Source organism: Primulina eburnea, chromosome 2 (assembly GCF_022965805.1).
Source record: "Primulina eburnea isolate SZY01 chromosome 2, ASM2296580v1, whole genome shotgun sequence".
Classification (NCBI taxonomy): domain Eukaryota; kingdom Viridiplantae; phylum Streptophyta; class Magnoliopsida; order Lamiales; family Gesneriaceae; genus Primulina; species Primulina eburnea.
The window spans coordinates 26,635,307-26,658,951 of NC_133102.1; the positions used below are offsets into that span (position 1 = coordinate 26,635,307).

Genomic DNA, 23,645 nt, shown 5'->3' on the forward strand with positions numbered 1-23,645 from the left:
GAGGTGAAAATCACGTCATACTTGTTTCAAAAGATCGGGACAACAAGACGATTCTTTGTTCATCATTGAATAGAGGGCGCGGTTCGATTTTAATCGTGTTTGCTATTTATTCGTACGAAGATTCACATCATGTAATGCCCAGAACACTGAGTGATCATTCTGAATTGATAGATATGTTATGAATAATGTGCATAGAGATAAGAAATATGAGATGAAGAAGTTTGGCTTGAAATGTAGAATTATGCAATTTTAATTCGAAGCTACACTGCACCTGCGGTATAAGACAGCACCGCACCCGCGGTGTAAAGAGAGAAAATAAGATTTGGTGCGAAGCAACACCGCACCCGCGGTCTTAACTACACCGCACCCGCGGTCGACAGTTTTGGAAAAATTGTAGGCTGCCGAAGCATGAGCGCACCCGCGGTAATGATATGAGCGCACCCGCGGTGATGCAGCCAAGGAATCCACTCTTGTTCACAACTTGACACATGGCAGGTGTGGGGACCCGGACGCTAATCCATTCCTTAATCGTCTTTAGGAATATTTAATCATTCATAATAAACAGGGTCTAAAAATTTTTCTTTTAAAATGCAAAGCGGAAACGTAATGTAATTAAAATCAAATTACATGTTAAACATGAACATACAAATCTGATGTCATCTACAATAATCCAACTAGGTTCAACTACATGTCGGTGCTGAATCCTAAGTTGCTTCTGAAGCCCGGATCTCCACGCTATCTAATCCAGCCTCGTTCTCGTCTTGACCCCGCTCCTATCCCACCTGTTGCCATGCACACATACAGACAAGACAACAGCCGGATAACTCCGGTGAGAATTACATTCTCAGTATAAATCATGTATACATGCAATCATATAAATCATATAAGAGCATATAACAAAAATCATATCCTATATCAACCTCATGATATAAATCAATAACAAGCATAAATCATATTCTAAACATGTGCCCTAATCAGGAACATAATTCAATCTCTAGAATAAATCCTATTCTAAGCATGTACCAATATCAGGAACATAAATCAATATCAAGAATAATTCCTATTCTAAACATGTACCAATATCAGGAACATAATTCAATATCAAGAATAATTCCTATTCTAAACATGGACCAACATCTGGAACATGATCAGTATCAAGAATAATTTCTATTCTAAATATGTACCAATATCCGAAACATAAAAGGACATGAACCATATTCAGGAACATAATCAACATCAATCAATATCAATCAATATAACTGTCACTCAAGCTCGTGACTCCACGTTTTAGACTAGACTCAATCCTAGTCTAGGGATCCCGGTTTCCAGATGTGGTATTCCTATATCGAATTCCGTAAAGGATGGAACCATAATCTCTATTACTCGATATAACCAGTGCCCTGATATTCCTATATCGAATTCCGTAATAGAAGAATTCCAATACCCTTTACTCGATATAACCAAATATGGTGTTCCTATATCGAATTCCGTAATAGATTCCATTACTCGATATAACCAAACATCCAGTGTCCTGACCTAACCGTCAAGGACTGTAGCTCTATCGCTAATATCCTATCTTGAGACATCGTGCAATGTGCCGTGGCGATACCACCACTATCCGGCACTTCTGTCACAAGATAACTCGTCTAATACCTGTTATCTAATATCAAGAGAACAAGTATATCAATCAACTCAATGGAAATATCAATGCAATAAGGTACAGTATGTGATTTAGGGAAACTCGAGTCAAACCTCCCTCGAGTTGTGCAATCCCAACTCAACATTAATTTATACCTTTATCTTCTCGGTCTGACGAAGAAGAAGAAGTCCCGACTCTATCTCGGTCCATTCCCAATCTGGTAATAACAATACCGAACAGATATAATATCAATAAACTATTCAATTCAATACCTGTTCTGATCAATATTCAAATCACAATAAAATCTGATCAATGTCAATCGACATACGGTATACCAATACAATCTAAATCAAGACCGACTCTGATCCATATCAGTCAACTGATGTTTCAACGGCATAACAACACTGTCTCGATAATCCCGTCAGTCCAAACATCACAAATATAATATCAGAACTCATAATCAATATTGATACCAGTCATAACATCAATAACCATACATATCTGATATGAATTCTCAGTCCAATCGATTCCAAAAATCATAATAATTACAGGAACAATCTGTTCTTTAATCTGACTTCAATTCTGTGATGTCTAACATGACAAGAACATCATATATGAATCCTATTCAATTCTGACAATAGTCTAATTTCAAAACATGTCAAAACGTAGCAAAACTTACGTCCAGTTGTAGCCTACGTTGCTAGGAACTCGGTACTGAAGTCGGATTTAAAATCAGACGGACGGATTTCACGTAACTCGAATTCTAAAATCAAGAAGTAAACTTCCCTGGAATTCTCGATTTTCTACTGAAGGGAAATGAGGAAGGAATCGTGTGTATATATATATATTGCATGCAACTCTTACGTGGCCGTTTCAAAGCTTGCCACAAAACCTCTCGCGCATATGCGCGCTCATTCTCGCGCATATGTGCGAGACTCTCGGCCTCGACGCAATCGCCACTTGTCCTCGCGCGCATATGCACGTTATCTCGTCGCGCATGTGCGCCCCTCCTCGCGCATGTGCGCGCCCCCCACCGCGCATGTGCGCGAGACTTTCAGCCCGACGCTCTCGGTTTGCTTGCGCATGTGCGCGTCACCAGCTGCGCATATGCGCGCAAGCTCCTGGACACTCCGCGCATGTGCGCGCGTTAACGCCGCGCATGTGCGCGGGGACCCTTCTTGCACTTCTTTTAATTTTTTCTTCCTTCTTTCCCGGTCCAATCTGTCCCGTCTATAATCATATCAATTATCACCAATCATTATATTAATTATCGCCTAATCCTTTCTGATTAACGAAATACATATCTCGGGCCTTACATTTCTCCCCCTCTTAGATACGATTTCGTCCTCGAAATCACAATCAATCAATTCGTGGAATACAGATAATCATGTCATATCTCAAATCAGATATAAGAAGGAGATATACAAAACTGCAATAAACTCATATCCACGAAATCACTCGTACTAGAATCAACCTCAGAACAATGGCTATACAACATCCGTATATACCAATCACCAGTTCAACAGTTCCATAACAATTCAATATTGGCATTTGCTACCACATTTGTTAATCCCAGTCCAAGATATATTCAATCTTTGGCTTCAATTACCAACAGTCATCGTCCGACGTTGGCTTATAAGTCTATGTCTTCTGATCTATCCTCATTTCCTCTGATTCAGTCTCCTTTTCCTTAACAAATCTGCCCTCAAGCATTACTACAACATCATTCCCATACGAAGGAAAATAGCAGTTCTCACTGTACAATACTTCAACTAAAGCCATTTCGATACTCATCTGATAGCTATTATTGTACAATAATTCACAAGTGACAATAAATCATGTCAATTAGTGCTAAATTCCAGCACTACATTCCTGGATATCCTCCAGTATCAGAATAGTTCACTCCGACTATCCTTTCATCTATAATTCATAGACGACAAATCATGCTACATACTCAGCCAAAAGTACAAAATCAAACGAAAGTCACAGTCTGATAAAATCAACTTTGGCGGCATTTAATACAATCTGACCCCCGTTTCTGACATACCTCTCAGTCGTCTGGTCATATCAGTACGTCATCATGTACAATATAATCTAGGCAATTTGAACAGTCGTTCAATCATAATTACATTCCCTCACAATCTGGAAAAGCTTTCAGTAGTGTCATCACACCATTCATAGAAATGTACTCCCATTTCTATTTAGAACTCAATGATCAAGATAATCAATCTCTTTGTTTCTATCTTTATGTCCTCCTCAGTCAGCGATTTAGACATTTCAATACAAATTCTGACATAACTGATTTCATCTGTTTATATCAAAACTGTCCATTTGAATTATCACACATTTCCTGTTACCAGAATGGTACTGAATCAACTACTGTGTGCATTTGACAATACCTGTCATTCAAATTCGAATATCTGACACAAACAAATCAGCAAATCGTATAAAATAAAATATTACCTACCTGGTATTCGGCTCTGACACACTGTTCTAACTACCAAAATCAATTTCTGAACAGTCTGATCAAACTTCTGAACTGCTTTAACCTTCAAAACCAGTTCTGACTCGACTGAACTGTATATAATCTAAACGGTTCATAACCATCGGTATCAAATACAGACTCAGAGTGGTAATAATATCGAATCAGATTCAAGATATCAATAAGCAATACTGATTTAGTAACCGCATAAGACGCAATCTCTGACATTTCTGAAATTGTGCCATTTTCAATGTCGTTCTCGGTCATTGATCAATAATCACTCAGTATACTATCTTCAGATATCACAGACTCTGCATACAATCTGTTACAATCGAGATTCATATCCGACCAATTCTGTATACCACAATCTCAGTTCCCAGAATATTCAATTCAATCATACGCTGCGAACATATCAAAATGTCATAGATAAAACGAGCATAATATCATCGGAATATTGCTGAACACGGGATTCATCAATTCATAATCGGAACTGAAGTACTTTCCAGAGAAACATATAATCACATGTAACTCTAATTCTCAGGCAATAATTCTTTCAACTAATATTTCAATTCTTTCAATTCAATCAGTATCAGTCTATAAGAAATTATAAAATGAAACCAATACCTGGAATCAAATCAAGGCTGAAATCACTTTTCATGATATAGGACAACCTGAAATCTCATCTGAAATACTATAGCAAACTTCCTGCTATTATTAAATCAATCCCTGGTAAGCTCAAATTCAGTCATCAACTGAATACATAAGGAATTACTCCATTCCTTTCGATAATCATCGAATCATAAACAATACAGATATCAAGGAATTCAAAATCAAGAATCCTTACCGTATATCATTTATTCCTTGGCCATTTCAGGTCCGAATCTTACCATCTCCTGGCAAGACTCTATAATTGCTCTGTACTTGTTCGATATCTCAATATCAATCAGGCAGTCATCATCAGACAATACAAGTACAATCTGCCCTAATTCAATCCCATAATCATAGCGGAACAATACCTGCCACTATATCATCAAGTGTGTCCTGGGTCTGTTCCTTGATCACCATATCCAGATGATCCAGCTCCCTGAAATCCTCGGGAACCTCTCAGTTCTAATATTCCTTTGGTTGTAATCCACCAACTCCTGGCGGCTTCTCGTAACTGATTGGGCACCAGTTTAACTCTCTGTTCATCTGTACAATCAAGTAAATCGAACCGTAATTCTATGTCATTAAACCAGTTCTCATACTCTTCAGACGTCCCGATATCACTCAGAATCGGCGGCTGAAATAACTGAAACTCTTTCAATTTAATTTCCATCTGAATTTCTGATACATCTATCTGATCAGACGAAGTACTACCCCTTTCAGAAAATCTTCTACGAGGTATATCTGATGATCACAGGAATCAGTAATCACAAGAGATAATCAATCCCAATCCCTTTCTGATCAGCTTACCTTCTGATCAAGAATTGGTTCTAATTCATTTTCAAATCAGATATATTACCAAATCAATTCAGATATTCAGGTAACATACATTTAAACGCAATAAAACATGCTGGCATGCTAGCATACTCAATGTAAATCAACATAATACTATATCACATGCTAGCAATCAAAAGCAGGAAAGAAAACTCAGTCTACCCCGCTCACTCTTTTCTATCTCAGTGCTAAGGAACCTACAGTTCAAGGACCTACAGCTCTGATACCACCTGTTGTGGGGACCCGGACGCTAATCCATTCCTTAATCGTCTTTAGGAATATTTAATCATTCATAATAAACAGGGTCTAAAAATTTTTCTTTTAAAATGCAAAGCGGAAACGTAATGTAATTAAAATCAAATTACATGTTAAACATGAACATACAAATCTGATGTCATCTACAATAATCCAACTAGGTTCAACTACATGTCGGTGCTGAATCCTAAGTTGCTTCTGAAGCCCGGATCTCCACGCTATCTAATCCAGCCTCGTTCTCGTCTTGACCCCGCTCCTATCCCACCTGTTGCCATGCACACATACAGACAAGACAACAGCCGGATAACTCCGGTGAGAATTACATTCTCAGTATAAATCATGTATACATGCAATCATATAAATCATATAAGAGCATATAACAAAAATCATATCCTATATCAACCTCATGATATAAATCAATAACAAGCATAAATCATATTCTAAACATGTACCCTAATCAGGAACATAATTCAATCTCTAGAATAAATCCTATTCTAAGCATGTACCAATATCAGGAACATAAATCAATATCAAGAATAATTCCTATTCTAAACATGTACCAATATCAGGAACATAATTCAATATCAAGAATAATTCGTATTCTAAACATGGACCAACATCTGGAACATGATCAGTATCAAGAATAATTTCTATTCTAAATATGTACCAATATCCGGAACATAAAAGGACATGAACCATATTCAGGAACATAATCAACATCAATCAATATCAATCAATATAACTGTCACTCAAGCTCGTGACTCCACGTTTTAGACTAGACTCAATCCTAGTCTAGGGATCCCGGTTTCCAGATGTGGTATTCCTATATCGAATTCCGTAAAGGATGGAACCATAATCTCTATTACTCGATATAACCAGTGCCCTGGTATTCCTATATCGAATTCCGTAATAGAAGAATTCCAATACCCTTTACTCGATATAACCAAATATGGTGTTCCTATATCGAATTCCGTAATAGATTCCATTACTCGATATAACCAAACATCCAGTGTCCTGACCTAACCGTCAAGGACTGTAGCTCTATCGCTAATATCCTATCTTGAGACATCGTGCAATGTGCCGTGGCGATACCACCACTATCCGGCACTTCTGTCACAAGATAACTCGTCTAATACCTGTTATCTAATATCAAGAGAACAAGTATATCAATCAACTCAATGCAAATATCAATGCAATAAGGTACAGTATGTGATTTAGGGAAACTCGAGTCAAACCTCCCTCGAGTTGGGCAATCCCAACTCAACATTAATTTATACCTTTATCTTCTCGGTCTGACGAAGAAGAAGAAGTCCCGACTCTATCTCGGTCCATTCCCAATCTGGTAATAACAATACCGAACAGATTTAATATCAATAAACTATTCAATTCAATACCTGTTCTGATCAATATTCAAATCACAATAAAATCTGATCAATGTCAATCGACATACGGTATACCAATACAATCTAAATCAAGACCGACTCTGATCCATATCAGTCAACTGATGTTTCAACGGCATAACAACACTGTCTCGATAATCCCGTCAGTCCAAACATCACATATATAATATCAGAACTCATAATCAATATCGATACCAGTCAGAACATCAATAACCATACATATCTGATATGAATTCTCAGTCCAATCGATTCCAAAAATCATAATAATTACAGGAACAATCTGTTCTTTAATCTGACTTCAATTCTGTGATGTCTAACATGACAAGAACATCATATATGAATCCTATTCAATTCTGACAATAGTCTAATTTCAAAACATGTCAAAACGTAGCAAAACTTACGTCCAGTTGTAGCCTACGTTGCTAGGAACTCGGTACTGAAGTCGGATTTAAAATCAGACGGACGGATTTCACGTAACTCGAATTCTAAAATCAAGAAGTAAACTTCCCTGGAATTCTCGATTTTCTACTGAAGGGAAATGAGGAAGGAATCGTGTGTATATATATATATTGCATGCAACTCTTACGTGGCCGTTTCAAAGCTTGCCACAAAACCTCTCGCGCATATGCGCGCTCATTCTCGCGCATATGCGCGAGACTCTCGGCCTCGACGCAATCGCCACTTGTCCTCGCGCGCAGATGCGCGTTATCTCGTCGCGCATGTGCGCCCCTCCTCGCGCATGTGCGCGCCCCCCACCGCGCATGTGCACGAGACTTTCTGCCCGACGCTCTCGGTTTGCTTGCGCATGTGCGCGTCACCAGCTGCGCATATGCGCGCAAGCTCCTGGACACTCCGCGCATGTGCGCGCGTTAACGCCGCGCATGTGCGCGGGGACCCTTCTTGCACTTCTTTTAATTTTTTCTTCCTTCTTTCCCGGTCCAATCTGTCCCGTCTATAATCATATCAATTATCACCAATCATTATATTAATTATCGCCTAATCCTTTCTGATTAACGAAATACATTTCTCGGGCCTTACAGCAGGGGTATAAATATAATTCGAACATGAGTCATCTTCTTCTCATTTCCAGCAGGCAGAACCGAGAATTCCTCAAATTTCTCAAGGCTTAAAAGTTGGATATCTCAAGATTTAGCCATCCAAATTATATTCCGAGTTGAGATTCTTGTTCCTTGCACCGAAGGCATCAAAAGGGTATACTTTTTATATCATTTCAACATGTTTCGAGAATTGCATGTAAAGGAAATGCTGTTATAATTGTATTTAGATGTTCTTGTGAAGATTATGAGTTTATAATCGAAACCGGAACGAAGAAATGATATCGTATGCAATTCTTATGAATTTCAGCATGGTTTATGAATAGTTGGGGCATAATTATTGTGTTTTAGATTGATATTGTGGTGGATTATGTAATGCCCGAGAATTATAGAATTGTTAAACCAAGATTATCAATCTTCATTAACGAGAGATTTGGAAGATATGAGAATGCATGTCATGCAATGAGGGAAGAAAGATTTGAGAACCAGGTGTTGCATGATCAGAAAACTAGTATTAGAAGTTTGCACAACCGCACCCGCGGTGCTAGCATGACCGCCCCCGCGGTGCATGTGCAGAAAATGGAGTGCAAATCCCGTGGCCACACCGCACCCGCGGTATTAGCGAGAGCGCACCCGCGGTGCAGACACCGCACCCGCGGTAAAGATAACACCGCACACGCGGTTGTTGCTTCGAACATTTTGGATATGATCACCGCTTGAGCGCACCCGCGGTCCTTACACTCACCGCACCCGCGGTCTAACGTGTAACTTAGAAACTGATGCCACGTTTTATGATTGGCATGCAGTATATATATAGAAGAATGACACGTGAAATTCATCAGAAATTCAATCAGAGGGCCGAGATTTGAGAGAAAAATCCTTACGCCTTTTTAAGTTGCGATTGTGGACGATCCGTCTATCAGAATTCGAATCCGAAAGTAGTATCGTTCTCCTCGTGACACGAGCTATACAAGGACGTAAGTTTTGTTACGTTTTGAGATGTTTTGAAAATATGATGTTGCTAGAATTGCATGTGATTCAGATATGATGTTTCTACTACCGTAGAAATCGTATAATTGAAGTCAGATTAAAGAACAGACTATGTCTGTAATTGTTATGATTTGAGAAAGATAGTGACTGAGATTCTATATTAGAATTATGTTAGTATTCAGAGTATGAATTAGGTGGACACAGATTATGAGTTCCAGTATTTTATTTGTGATGTTCAGAGGGACGGGGTGATTCAGATTGTATTGTTATACCGTCGAAACATCAATCGAGTTATATTGATCAGATTCAGTATTGATTGAGATTGATCAGACTCAGTAATTATTCAGATTGTATTGCAAGGTCGATGACATGAATTAGATTGTATCTTGTTCAGATATTGATCAGATTGTATACTGATTTGAGTATTGATCAGAACAGATTTTGTATTGAGTTATTTACTGATACAGCGTATTCGATATTGTCTTTTCAGATTGATATGGACAGAGTTGAATACAGATCATCATCTTCGTCAGACCGGGACGACAAAGGTATAATTCATGTGATATTCGGGAAGAAACAACTCAATCGAGACCATCCTTGAGTTGCCCAATAAATCACATACTATATTCTTGTTTATGTTTTATCTTACTATGCTTTATGTACAGATCATGTTGCATTGCATTAAGATGATCATGCTTGTTTACAGATTTTGTATTCATGCATTTAAGATAGGACAGTTTGGAGATCAGCCAGACTGCTAGACGTTCGGCGATATCACAGCTTAGGGGAAGATCACCGCCCCTATTGTAGACGCGGATACAGATCAGGCCGAAGTCTAGGAATAAGACGTACAGCACCTCGATTGGTAGGGTAGGTGACAGACAGTGATGTCTTATTCACACCGGGATCCCTAGAGTTATAGATCGAGTCAAGTCTAGACATGATTTGATTAGAATTGCATACTTATATGGATGTGGCTCCTAGATCATGGGACCCATCATTACTGCTTTCAGTTGGGTTAGCATGTTTTATGATTAAGATTGTTTATATGCATGTTTATCTGATTTGAATTGCATGCTTATTTGATTAATTTCATAGATTATGAAATAGATTGTTTATGTACGTGATAGCATGTTTTATAAATTAGTTGTTTATATACATGCTTACCATGTTTTATACTGGGATTTATTCTCACCGAAGTTATCCGGCTGTTGTCTTGTTTTGTATGTGTGCATGACAACAGGTGGGGCTGGATCAGGGTCGAAATGACGATGAGAGAAGACGAGTTAGCGTGGTGATTCCGGACTTGTAGCAGACTTGGTTTATTACTGGAATTTAGTAGTTGAACCTTAGACTAGTTGAATTAGAGTGTGTTGTACAAGAATTGTATAATTATTATACTGATTTGTATAATAGATAGATTCCATTACCTTACGCATTTTCATATTAAAAAGAAAAATTTTTAGACCCTGTTTTTCAGAACTGATTAATTAAATCCCAACGATGATTAAGAAGATTATTAGCGTCCGAGTCCCCACAACAGGTGGTATCAGAGCCGATAGTTCCTTTAGACTTAGATTATCAGAGTCGATAGATTCTTTAGATGATATAGTCAGAGCTGATAGATCTTTCAGACTGAGATAGAAGAGAATGAGCGGGGTAGATTGAATTTTCTTTCCTTGCATGTGATTGCTAGCATGAGATTTATTTCAATGTTGACTTACATTGTGTGTGCTAGCATGATTTATTGCTTTCCCTATTACATGTTGTTGTATCTAAGTTGATTGCAGCATGTAATTGTTACGCCTGAGTCAGAACCGAGTCTGGATCAGAGGTATATGATCAGAGGAGGGCTGAGACAGATGGTATAAATTGTGTACTAATCAATTTGATATTCAGATATACCGCCTCGGAGATTTCCAGAAAGGGGTAGCACTTCGTCTGAACAGATGGATGTATCAGAAGCTCAGCTAGAAGAAAAGATGAAAGAGTTTGAGTTATTACAGCCGCCGATTCTGAGTGGTACCGAGACATCTGAAGATTGTCAGAACTGGTTTGATGATATAGAAATCTTGTTCGATTTGCTTGATTGTACAGATGAACAGAGGGTTAAAATGGTGCCTTATCAGTTACGAGAAGCCGCCAATAGTTGGTGGATTACCAGTAGAAGAATGTGGGAACAGAGAGGTACAGTAATATCGTGGGAAATATTCAGAACTGAATTCTATCGAAGATTTTTCTCAGCTTCGTATCGAGAGAACAAGAAATTAGATTTTGAGAATTTGAGTCAAGGGCAACTGAATATTGACCAATATATTGCTAAATTCTCTACTCTACTGCATTTTGCTCCTCATTTAGCTGGGAATGATGAAGCTGTAGTGAATCAATTCATCAGAGGGTTGAATTCAGAGGTAGTTGCATTCATGAATCTGCAACGACCTTACCATTTTGCTGACCTCCTGAGTAGAGCAAAGAGAGCGGAGGCGAGCCTGATTAGACAATTGACCAGATTGTGTGTGAAGCCACCCCAGACACAGCAATCCCCTCTTCGAATTGAGCGTGGCAGCACGAGTGGAAAGCAAGATTTACTGAAAGTTCAAAAGAAGCTATTCAAGAAGTTGGGAAGTGGTTCCTCTAGCTCGAGTGGTTCCAGTCCAAGCCATACTGATGTCTATTGTAGGAATTGCGGAGGGAGACATTCCTCAGAGCAATGCAAAGGAGTATTGGGTAGATGCAATACCTGTAAACAGCTGGGGCATTTTGCTAAAGTTTGTCCCCAGAGAGGCTTCCGAAGAGGTTAGGGAGCAGAATCATTGATGGTAATGACAGAAGAACAGACTCAGAACACGTCATAGGTACTATTCTTTTACGATTATATTGCATATGTATTGGTATGTACTAATGCATTTTTATGAGTATCTATGATTGATTAGCATGGAGATATGCTGTACCTATTGGGTTTGTTGTACTGTAGTATTGTTTTCCTTGATGATTGAGGAAAATGATGATATATAAGATTTTTATGATATATATATACTACAGTAAGATAAGAATGAGATAGAGATTGATTATGACGTACTTGTGTTTTCTGCTTTGAACGCATTATTGATATGCATATGCTAAACAAGTACAGACATATTGTAGAATATGTTCCAGACATGATAAGATTCAGATTAGAGATAGCTAATGAGTAGAGATTTTGCAATAAGGATTCTAGATTTAGAATTCCTTTGATATTGTCGTATATGACTCGATTGTTACAGAAAGGAACAGATGGTATCCTTATGTACTCAGTAGATGTACTGAAATCGAGCTTAACATTGGCAGATTTGCCAGTGATATACGAGTTGGCAGATGTTTGCCTAGATAAGATTTTAGATTTGCTTTATATCAGAAAGATAGATTTCAGAATTGAATTCAGATCAGATACTGATTGTTGTTTTAGAATTCAGAACAGAATGATATTGAGTGTGCAGAATGTTACAGAATGAATTGAAAGATCAGTAGAAGAGTACCAACCAGGAGTTACATCTGATTTAGTTTTTCTCTGTGGTATGTGTCAGTATCTTCAGAGATGTTCTGATGATTTTATACTCATTGTGTCTATGAGATTTGATATAATTGCAGTATTTGATTGATCGAATCGAATACTTGAAGATTTTACTGAATATTCTGAGAACTGTGATGATTGTGTATAGAAATTATTCAGATAAGAATCATAATTGAAACAGATTGTATTCAGAATATGTGATATATGCAGTTTATATACCGATTCATTTGCACAGTTGAGACAGAAATCCGTGACTGTAAACGACACAGGTAACAGATATATCAGAATTAGCAGAGATGTCAGAAAGTCAGAATTGCTGAGTTTTACAGATTTTCTTATTCTCTTATTCTCTGATTTTGTTGTATCTGCTTGCGTGTTGTGATTACTCTAAATCAGTATTTGAGACATCTTATATTGTTTGGGAGCATATTCTATTTGCAGATGAGATATGGCAGATGATTTGGGCACTGTGAAGATTGATCAGTAGTCAGAATTATCAGTATTGCCAGCAATCGTTATTTTATGAGTTTTCTTAAACTCACTAGATCTGTATAGACTGTTTTTATCTCGAAGCTGATTGATATTACTGTAGTTTGCATGTATGTTTGATACAGAATATTGTAAACAGTTGAGAGTTGCAACAGTTCAGAAATGTGATCAGAATGCTCAGAATTGTATTTTGATAATCAGAACAGAGTTTCGATTAGGGCAACCGATATGTGAATGGTGTTTGTATAAGATTGATTATCTTGTGATATCCGAATGTTTCAGAATTGTATAACAGAATTGATATTTATAATCAGAGCCGAATACCAGGTAGGTATTTCTTCTTTATTTTATTATTAACTGATTGTTTATACCGAATAGTTCGAATCAGATATCACAAATGGTGTCAGACATGCACAGTGATGGATTCAGTTTTCATTCGGATAACAGATAGTGTGATATAAACAGATTAGATCAGTAATGGCAGAAATTGTACAGAAATGTTGGCAGAAATTGTACTGATAGGTCTGAATTGCTAACATAAGAAGACAGAAAGATAGAAATTAGATGATTTGTTACAGAATATGTTTATTTCTGAATAGAAATGGGAGTACATTTCTATGGTTTTCGTAATGACATTACAGCCATTTTCTTTAGATTTTGATATGATATGATTAAAATTGACAGATTGTTCAATCTATATCTATCAGTTTGTACCAGATTACGTACAAACAGAACTAAATGACATAGATCGATGTCAAAGAAATGATCAGATGGATTAGAATATTGAATTAGATGATATCAGATTGTGATTTCGATGGAGTTGTACTGGTGATAGACTATATCATAAGCTCTCTTGTGCAGATTTATTACAGATTGGCAGGTAGTCAGAGACATTGACAGATAGTCAAGGTGTAATAATCAGATATTGGCAGATATTGGTAGGACTTTAGTGCTGGATGTTAGCACTAGTTATCCAGATAGTTCAGCATGAATAGATTTAAGACACCAACGTCGGAGGATGACAATTGGTATTTGGAGATAAAGATTGAATAGGTCCTTGATTAGGATAAACAGGTTGGATAAAAATTACTGGTATGGTTTTGTTATAAATTATAATTGGTTTATACAGATGGTGTATAACCAGCATGGCAAGATTGATTCTGTCAGAATTAGTTTAAAAAGTATTATGATAGGATACTTCATGAATTTTTATTCCAGACTGGAATAAGAGAGTTGAGTTCGAGTTGAACTCTAGTATACATTTCTTCTCGTACAGCGGAATTGATTACTTGAGAGTTCGAGGACGAACTCAGATCTAAGAGGGGGAGAAATGTAATGCCCGAGAATTATAGAATTGTTAAACCAAGATTATCAATCTTCATTAACGAGAGATTTGGAAGATATGAGAATGCATGTCATGCAATGAGGGAAGAAAGATTTAAGAACCAGGTGTTGCATGATCAGAAAACTAGTATTTAGAAGTTTGCACAACCGCACCCACGGTGCTAGCATGACCGCCCCCGCGGTGCATGTGCAGAAAATGGAGTGCAAATCCCGTGGCCACACCGCACCCGCGGTATTAGCGAGAGCGCACCCGCGGTGCAGACACCGCACCCGCGGTAAAGATAACACCGCACACGCGGTTGTTGCTTCGAACATTTTGGATATGATCACCGCTTGAGCGCACCCGCGGTCCTTACACTCACCGCACCCGCGGTCTAACGTGTAACTTAGAAACTGATGCCACGTTTTATGATTGGCATGCAGTATATATATAGAAGAATGACACGTGAAATTCATCAGAAATTCAATCAGAGGGCCGAGATTTGAGAGAAAAATCCTTACGCCTTTTTAAGTTGCGATTGTGGACGATCCGTCTATCAGAATTCGAATCCGAAAGTAGTATCGTTCTCCTCGTGACACGAGCTATACAAGGACGTAAGTTTTGTTACGTTTTGAGATGTTTTGAAAATATGATGTTGCTAGAATTGCATGTGATTCAGATATGATGTTTCTACTACCGTAGAAATCGTATAATTGAAGTCAGATTAAAGAACAGACTATGTCTGTAATTGTTATGATTTGAGAAAGATAGTGACTGAGATTCTATATTAGAATTATGTTAGTATTCAGAGTATGAATTAGGTGGACACAGATTATGAGTTCCAGTAATTTATTTGTGATGTTCAGAGGGACGGGGTGATTCAGATTGTATTGTTATACCGTCGAAACATCAATCGAGTTATATTGATCAGATTCAGTATTGATTGAGATTGATCAGACTCAGTAATTATTCAGATTGTATTGCAAGGTCGATGACATGAATTAGATTGTATCTTGTTCAGATATTGATCAGATTGTATACTGATTTGAGTATTGATCAGAACAGATTTTGTATTGAGTTATTTACTGATACAGCGTATTCGATATTGTCTTTTCAGATTGATATGGACAGAGTTGAATACAGATCATCATCTTCGTCAGACCGGGACGACAAAGGTATAATTCATGTGATATTCGGGAAGAAACAACTCAATCGAGACCATCCTTGAGTTGCCCAATAAATCACATACTATATTCTTGTTTATGTTTTATCTTACTATGCTTTATGTACAGATCATGTTGCATTGCATTAAGATGATCATGCTTGTTTACAGATTTTGTATTCATGCATTTAAGATAGGACAGTTTGGAGATCAGCCAGACTGCTAGACGTTCGGCGATATCACAGCTTAGGGGAAGATCACCGCCCCTATTGTAGACGCGGATACAGATCAGGCCGAAGTCTAGGAATAAGACGTACAACACCTCGATTGGTAGGGTAGGTGACAGGCAGTGACGTCTTATTCACACCGGGATCCCTAGAGTTATAGATCGAGTCAAGTATAGACATGATTTGATTAGAATTGCATACTTATATGGATGTGGCTCCTAGATCATGGGACCCATCATTACTGCTTTCAGTTGGGTTAGCATGTTTTATGATTAAGATTGTTTATATGCATGTTTATCTGATTTGAATTGCATGCTTATTTGATTAATTTCATAGATTATGAAATAGATTGTTTATGTACGTGATAGCATGTTTTATAAATTAGTTGTTTATATACATGCTTACCATGTTTTATACTGGGATTTATTCTCACCGGAGTTATCCGGCTGTTGTCTTGTTTTGTATGTGTGCATGACAACAGGTGGGGCTGGATCAGGGTCGAAATGACGATGAGAGAAGACGAGTTAGCGTGGTGATTCCGGACTTGTAGCAGACTTGGTTTATTACTGGAATTTAGTAGTTGAACCTTAGACTAGTTGAATTAGAGTGTGTTGTACAAGAATTGTATAATTATTATACTGATTTGTATAATAGATAGATTCCATTACCTTCCGCATTTTCATATTAAAAAGAAAAATTTTTAGACCCTGTTTTTCAGAACTGATTAATTAAATCCCAACGATGATTAAGAAGATGATTAGCGTCCGAGTCCCCACAACAGGTGGTATCAGAGCCGATATGTAGTAGCCCGAATTCCAAATTGGGTAATTAACGGAGTAATGGTGATTAAGAAGGTTTAATGTGTAATTTTGACCGAGTCATGATCGGACGGACCGAAGATGGTTCGGAAGCACCGAAGAGTTCGGAAGGTCCGAAGTGAGTTCGGTGGATCCGATCATTACCTATAAATAGTGGTCGGATTTCCTCATTTTGACTCGCCAATTCAGAGAATTCCATAGCATTTCAGTCGTTTCTGACAGGTTCTAGTCTTGTTCCGAGATTTGGGCACTAGCGGGGAGCTGCTGGTCTTGTAGCAGAGCTGTGCTCTAGTTGGGAGCTAGCGGCATCAGCGGGCTAGCGACGGACGAAGGTTTGGAATTTTATCAGTATTTATCTCAGGATTATCTAGTTAAGTCTGGTAGATAAGTTTAGTGATGGTTTTCACTTGATGAATAGGCTTGGATTAGACCTGTTGTCTGGTTGTTCCAGTGGATTAGGATTGCAGTGATAGAGGTACGAAAGTACTATCCGAGATATCCTGGTTGAGTATACATTCATATATGTGTTGCATGAGTATTTGCTGCATTGTTATATGTCATATGATGCATGCTATTATGTCACGGTTATTACTGCACGTTGCATTTCATGTTGAGCCGTATCTTCTTCGAGATAGCCTTTACTGTTGAGCTGTATCTCTTTCGAGATAAGCTATATCTTGGGGCCGCTCAGCCCTGTCTTGTGGACGCATGGACACCGAGAGTACACAGTGGCCGACGGGTCGGGAGGGCTTCGGTGGTCCGGGACATTTTAGGTCCACGTCTGTCTTGTAGTGGATGCAGTGACCCAGAGGTGTACCGCGCGGCACTATCCACTTGGCGCCTCTAGACTGAGCATTGTTGAGATCCTTTTGTGACTCCTGTTTCTTGACTACCCTGGTATCATATCATAGCATGTGCATTTCATATAGGTCTGTATACTCATACTTTTGTACTGGGCGTTCTTATCGCTCACGTCCTCGGTTTTGTTTATTCTTGGACACCCCATTCCCACGGGGCAGGCCTCAGGTTGGACAGCTCAGGAGGAGCAGGAGGAGGACGTTGAGTATCTGGTTGGTTTAGTTTATCGGTATTGTTGTTGACTTTTCCGCTGTTATCTCTGATTATTGTTAATTAGGTTAATTGCATGCTTAGTTTTTGATTAGTAGGTGATTCTGGAACGGGTCACTACACGATAGTTCCTTTAGACTTAGATTATCAGAGTCGATAGATTCTTTAGATGATATAGTCAGAGCTGATAGATCTTTCAGACTGAGATAGAAGAGAATGAGCGGGGTAGATTGAATTTTCTTTCCTTGCATGTGATTGCTAGCATGAGATTTATTTCAATGTTGACTTACATTGTGTGTGCTAGCATGATTTATTGCTTTCCCTATTACATGTTGTTGTATCTAAGTTGATTGCAGCATGTAATTGTTACGCCTGAGTCAGAACCGAGTCTGGATCAGAGGTATATGATCAGAGGAGGGCTGAGACAGATGGTATAAATTGTGTACTAATCAATTTGATATTCAGATATACCGCCTCGGAGATTTCCAGAAAGGGGTAGCACTTCGTCTGAACAGATGGATGTATCAGAAGCTCAGCTAGAAGAAAAGATGAAAGAGTTTGAGTTATTACAGCCGCCGATTCTGAGTGGTACCGAGACATCTGAAGATTGTCAGAACTGGTTTGATGATATAGAAATCTTGTTCGATTTGCTTGATTGTACAGATGAACAGAGGGTTAAAATGGTGCCTTATCAGTTACGAGAAGCCGCCAATAGTTGGTGGATTACCAGTAGAAGAATGTGGGAACAGAGAGGTACAGTAATATCGTGGGAAATATTCAGAACTGAATTCTATCGAAGATTTTTCTCAGCTTCGTATCGAGAGAACAAGAAATTAGATTTTGAGAATTTGAGTCAAGGGCAACTGAATATTGACCAATATATTGCTAAATTCTCTACTCTACTGCATTTTGCTCCTCATTTAGCTGGGAATGATGAAGCTGTAGTGAATCAATTCATCAGAGGGTTGAATTCAGAGGTAGTTGCATTCATGAATCTGCAACGACCTTACCATTTTGCTGACCTCCTGAGTAGAGCAAAGAGAGCGGAGGCGAGCCTGATTAGACAATTGACCAGATTGTGTGTGAAGCCACCCCAGACACAGCAATCCCCTCTTCGAATTGAGCGTGGCAGCACGAGTGGAAAGCAAGATTTACTGAAAGTTCAAAAGAAGCTATTCAAGAAGTTGGGAAGTGGTTCCTCTAGCTCGAGTGGTTCCAGTCCAAGCCATACTGATGTCTATTGTAGGAATTGCGGAGGGAGACATTCCTCAGAGCAATGCAAAGGAGTATTGGGTAGATGCAATACCTGTAAACAGCTGGGGCATTTTGCTAAAGTTTGTCCCCAGAGAGGCTTCCGAAGAGGTTAGGGAGCAGAATCATTGATGGTAATGACAGAAGAACAGACTCAGAACACGTCATAGGTACTATTCTTTTACGATTATATTGCATATGTATTGATATGTACTAATGCATTTTTATGAGTATCTATGATTGATTAGCATGGAGATATGCTGTACCTATTGGGTTTGTTGTACTGTAGTATTGTTTTCCTTGATGATTGAGGAAAATGATGATATATAAGATTTTTATGATATATATATACTACAGTAAGATAAGAATGAGATAGAGATTGATTATGACGTACTTGTGTTTTCTGCTTTGAACGCATTATTGATATGCATATGCTAAACAAGTACAGACATATTGTAGAATATGTTCCAGACATGATAAGATTCAGATTAGAGATAGCTAATGAGTAGAGATTTTGCAATAAGGATTCTAGATTTAGAATTCCTTTGATATTGTCGTATATGACTCGATTGTTACAGAAAGGAACAGATGGTATCCTTATGTACTCAGTAGATGTACTGAAATCGAGCTTAACATTGGCAGATTTGCCAGTGATATACGAGTTGGCAGATGTTTGCCTAGATAAGATTTTAGATTTGCTTTATATCAGAAAGATAGATTTCAGAATTGAATTCAGATCAGATACTGATTGTTGTTTTAGAATTCAGAACAGAATGATATTGAGTGTGCAGAATGTTACAGAATGAATTGAAAGATCAGTAGAAGAGTACCAACCAGGAGTTACATCTGATTTAGTTTTTCTCTGTGGTATGTGTCAGTATCTTCAGAGATGTTCTGATGATTTTATACTCATTGTGTCTATGAGATTTGATATAATTGCAGTATTTGATTGATCGAATTGAATACCTGAAGATTTTACTGAATATTCTGAGAACTGTGATGATTGTGTATAGAAATTATTCAGATAAGAATCATAATTGAAACAGATTGTATTCAGAATATGTGATATATGCAGTTTATATACCGATTCATTTGCACAGTTGAGACAGAAATCCGTGACTGTAAACGACACAGGTAACAGATATATCAGAATTAGCAGAGATGTCAGAAAGTCAGAATTGCTGAGTTTTACAGATTTTCTTATTCTCTTATTCTCTGATTTTGTTGTATCTGCTTGCGTGTTGTGATTACTCTAAATCAGTATTTGAGACATCTTATATTGTTTGGGAGCATATTCTATTTGCAGATGAGATATGGCAGATGATTTGGGCACTGTGAAGATTGATCAGTAGTCAGAATTATCAGTATTGCCAGCAATCGTTATTTTATGAGTTTTCTTAAACTCACTAGATCTGTATAGACTGTTTTTATCTCGAAGCTGATTGATATTACTGTAGTTTGCATGTATGTTTGATACAGAATATTGTAAACAGTTGAGAGTTGCAACAGTTCAGAAATGTGATCAGAATGCTCAGAATTGTATTTTGATAATCAGAACAGAGTTTCGATTAGGGCAACCGATATGTGAATGGTGTTTGTATAAGATTGATTATCTTGTGATATCCGAATGTTTCAGAATTGTATAACAGAATTGATATTTATAATCAGAGCCGAATACCAGGTAGGTATTTCTTCTTTATTTTATTATTAACTGATTGTTTATACCGAATAGTTCGAATCAGATATCACAAATGGTGTCAGACATGCACAGTGATGGATTCAGTTTTCATTCGGATAACAGATAGTGTGATATAAACAGATTAGATCAGTAATGGCAGAAATTGTACAGAAATGTTGGCAGAAATTGTACTGATAGGTCTGAATTGCTAACATAAGAAGACAGAAAGATAGAAATTAGATGATTTGTTACAGAATATGTTTATTTCTGAATAGAAATGGGAGTACATTTCTATGGTTTTCGTAATGACATTACAGCCATTTTCTTTAGATTTTGATATGATATGATTAAAATTGACAGATTGTTCAATCTATATCTATCAGTTTGTACCAGATTACGTACAAACAGAACTAAATGACATAGATCGATGTCAAAGAAATGATCAGATGGATTAGAATATTGAATTAGATGATATCAGATTGTGATTTCGATGGAGTTGTACTGGTGATAGACTATATCATAAGCTCTCTTGTGCAGATTTATTACAGATTGGCAGGTAGTCAGAGACATTGACAGATAGTCAAGGTGTAATAATCAGATATTGGCAGATATTGGTAGGACTTTAGTGCTGGATGTTAGCACTAGTTATCCAGATAGTTCAGCATGAATAGATTTAAGACACCAACGTCGGAGGATGACAATTGGTATTTGGAGATAAAGATTGAATAGGTCCTTGATTAGGATAAACAGGTTGGATAACAATTACTGGTATGGTTTTGTTATAAATTATAATTGGTTTATACAGATGGTGTATAACCAGCATGGCAAGATTGATTCTGTCAGAATTAGTTTAAAAAGTATTATGATAGGATACTTCATGAATTTTTATTCCAGACTGGAATAAGAGAGTTGAGTTCGAGTTGAACTCTAGTATACATTTCTTCTCGTACAGCGGAATTGATTACTTGAGAGTTCGAGGACGAACTCAGATCTAAGAGGGGGAGAAATGTAATGCCCGAGAATTATAGAATTGTTAAACCAAGATTATCAATCTTCATTAACGAGAGATTTGGAAGATATGAGAATGCATGTCATGCAATGAGGGAAGAAAGATTTAAGAACCAGGTGTTGCATGATCAGAAAACTAGTATTTAGAAGTTTGCACAACCGCACCCACGGTGCTAGCATGACCGCCCCCGCGGTGCATGTGCAGAAAATGGAGTGCAAATCCCGTGGCCACACCGCACCCGCGGTATTAGCGAGAGCGCACCCGCGGTGCAGACACCGCACCCGCGGTAAAGATAACACCGCACACGCGGTTGTTGCTTCGAACATTTTGGATATGATCACCGCTTGAGCGCACCCGCGGTCCTTACACTCACCGCACCCGCGGTCTAACGTGTAACTTAGAAACTGATGCCACGTTTTATGATTTGCATGCAGTATATATATAGAAGAATGACACGTGAAATTCATCAGAAATTCAATCAGAGGGCCGAGATTTGAGAGAAAAATCCTTACGCCTTTTTAAGTTGCGATTGTGGACGATCCGTCTATCAGAATTCGAATCCGAAAGTAGTATCGTTCTCCTCGTGACACGAGCTATACAAGGACGTAAGTTTTGTTACGTTTTGAGATGTTTTGAAAATATGATGTTGCTAGAATTGCATGTGATTCAGATATGATGTTTCTACTACCGTAGAAATCGTATAATTGAAGTCAGATTAAAGAACAGACTATGTCTGTAATTGTTATGATTTGAGAAAGATAGTGACTGAGATTCTATATTAGAATTATGTTAGTATTCAGAGTATGAATTAGGTGGACACAGATTATGAGTTCCAGTAATTTATTTGTGATGTTCAGAGGGACGGGGTGATTCAGATTGTATTGTTATACCGTCGAAACATCAATCGAGTTATATTGATCAGATTCAGTATTGATTGAGATTGATCAGACTCAGTAATTATTCAGATTGTATTGCAAGGTCGATGACATGAATTAGATTGTATCTTGTTCAGATATTGATCAGATTGTATACTGATTTGAGTATTGATCAGAACAGATTTTGTATTGAGTTATTTACTGATACAGCGTATTCGATATTGTCTTTTCAGATTGATATGGACAGAGTTGAATACAGATCATCATCTTCGTCAGACCGGGACGACAAAGGTATAATTCATGTGATATTCGGGAAGAAACAACTCAATCGAGACCATCCTTGAGTTGCCCAATAAATCACATACTATATTCTTGTTTATGTTTTATCTTACTATGCTTTATGTACAGATCATGTTGCATTGCATTAAGATGATCATGCTTGTTTACAGATTTTGTATTCATGCATTTAAGATAGGACAGTTTGGAGATCAGCCAGACTGCTAGACGTTCGGCGATATCACAGCTTAGGGGAAGATCACCGCCCCTATTGTAGACGCGGATACAGATCAGGCCGAAGTCTAGGAATAAGACGTACAACACCTCGATTGGTAGGGTAGGTGACAGGCAGTGACGTCTTATTCACACCGGGATCCCTAGAGTTATAGATCGAGTCAAGTATAGACATGATTTGATTAGAATTGCATACTTATATGGATGTGGCTCCTAGATCATGGGACCCATCATTACTGCTTTCAGTTGGGTTAGCATGTTTTATGATTAAGATTGTTTATATGCATGTTTATCTGATTTGAATTGCATGCTTATTTGATTAATTTCATAGATTATGAAATAGATTGTTTATGTACGTGATAGCATGTTTTATAAATTAGTTGT

The 23,645-nt window shown here is 37.9% G+C and overlaps 2 long non-coding RNA genes across 2 annotated transcripts; both read right to left on the reverse strand.

The window, feature by feature from the left end:
• Positions 1-566: 566 nt before the first annotated feature.
• On the reverse strand, positions 567-2,424 carry LOC140824638 (uncharacterized). Its single transcript, XR_012116412.1, has 3 exons — positions 2,319-2,424; positions 1,795-1,856; positions 567-782 (listed from the first exon to the last, which is right to left on the reverse strand). It is a non-coding gene; the product is annotated as an uncharacterized lncRNA (long non-coding RNA).
• Positions 2,425-5,496: 3,072 nt separating this feature from the next.
• On the reverse strand, positions 5,497-7,762 carry LOC140824639 (uncharacterized). Its single transcript, XR_012116413.1, has 3 exons — positions 7,657-7,762; positions 7,133-7,194; positions 5,497-6,120 (listed from the first exon to the last, which is right to left on the reverse strand). It is a non-coding gene; the product is annotated as an uncharacterized lncRNA (long non-coding RNA).
• Positions 7,763-23,645: the final 15,883 nt, after the last annotated feature.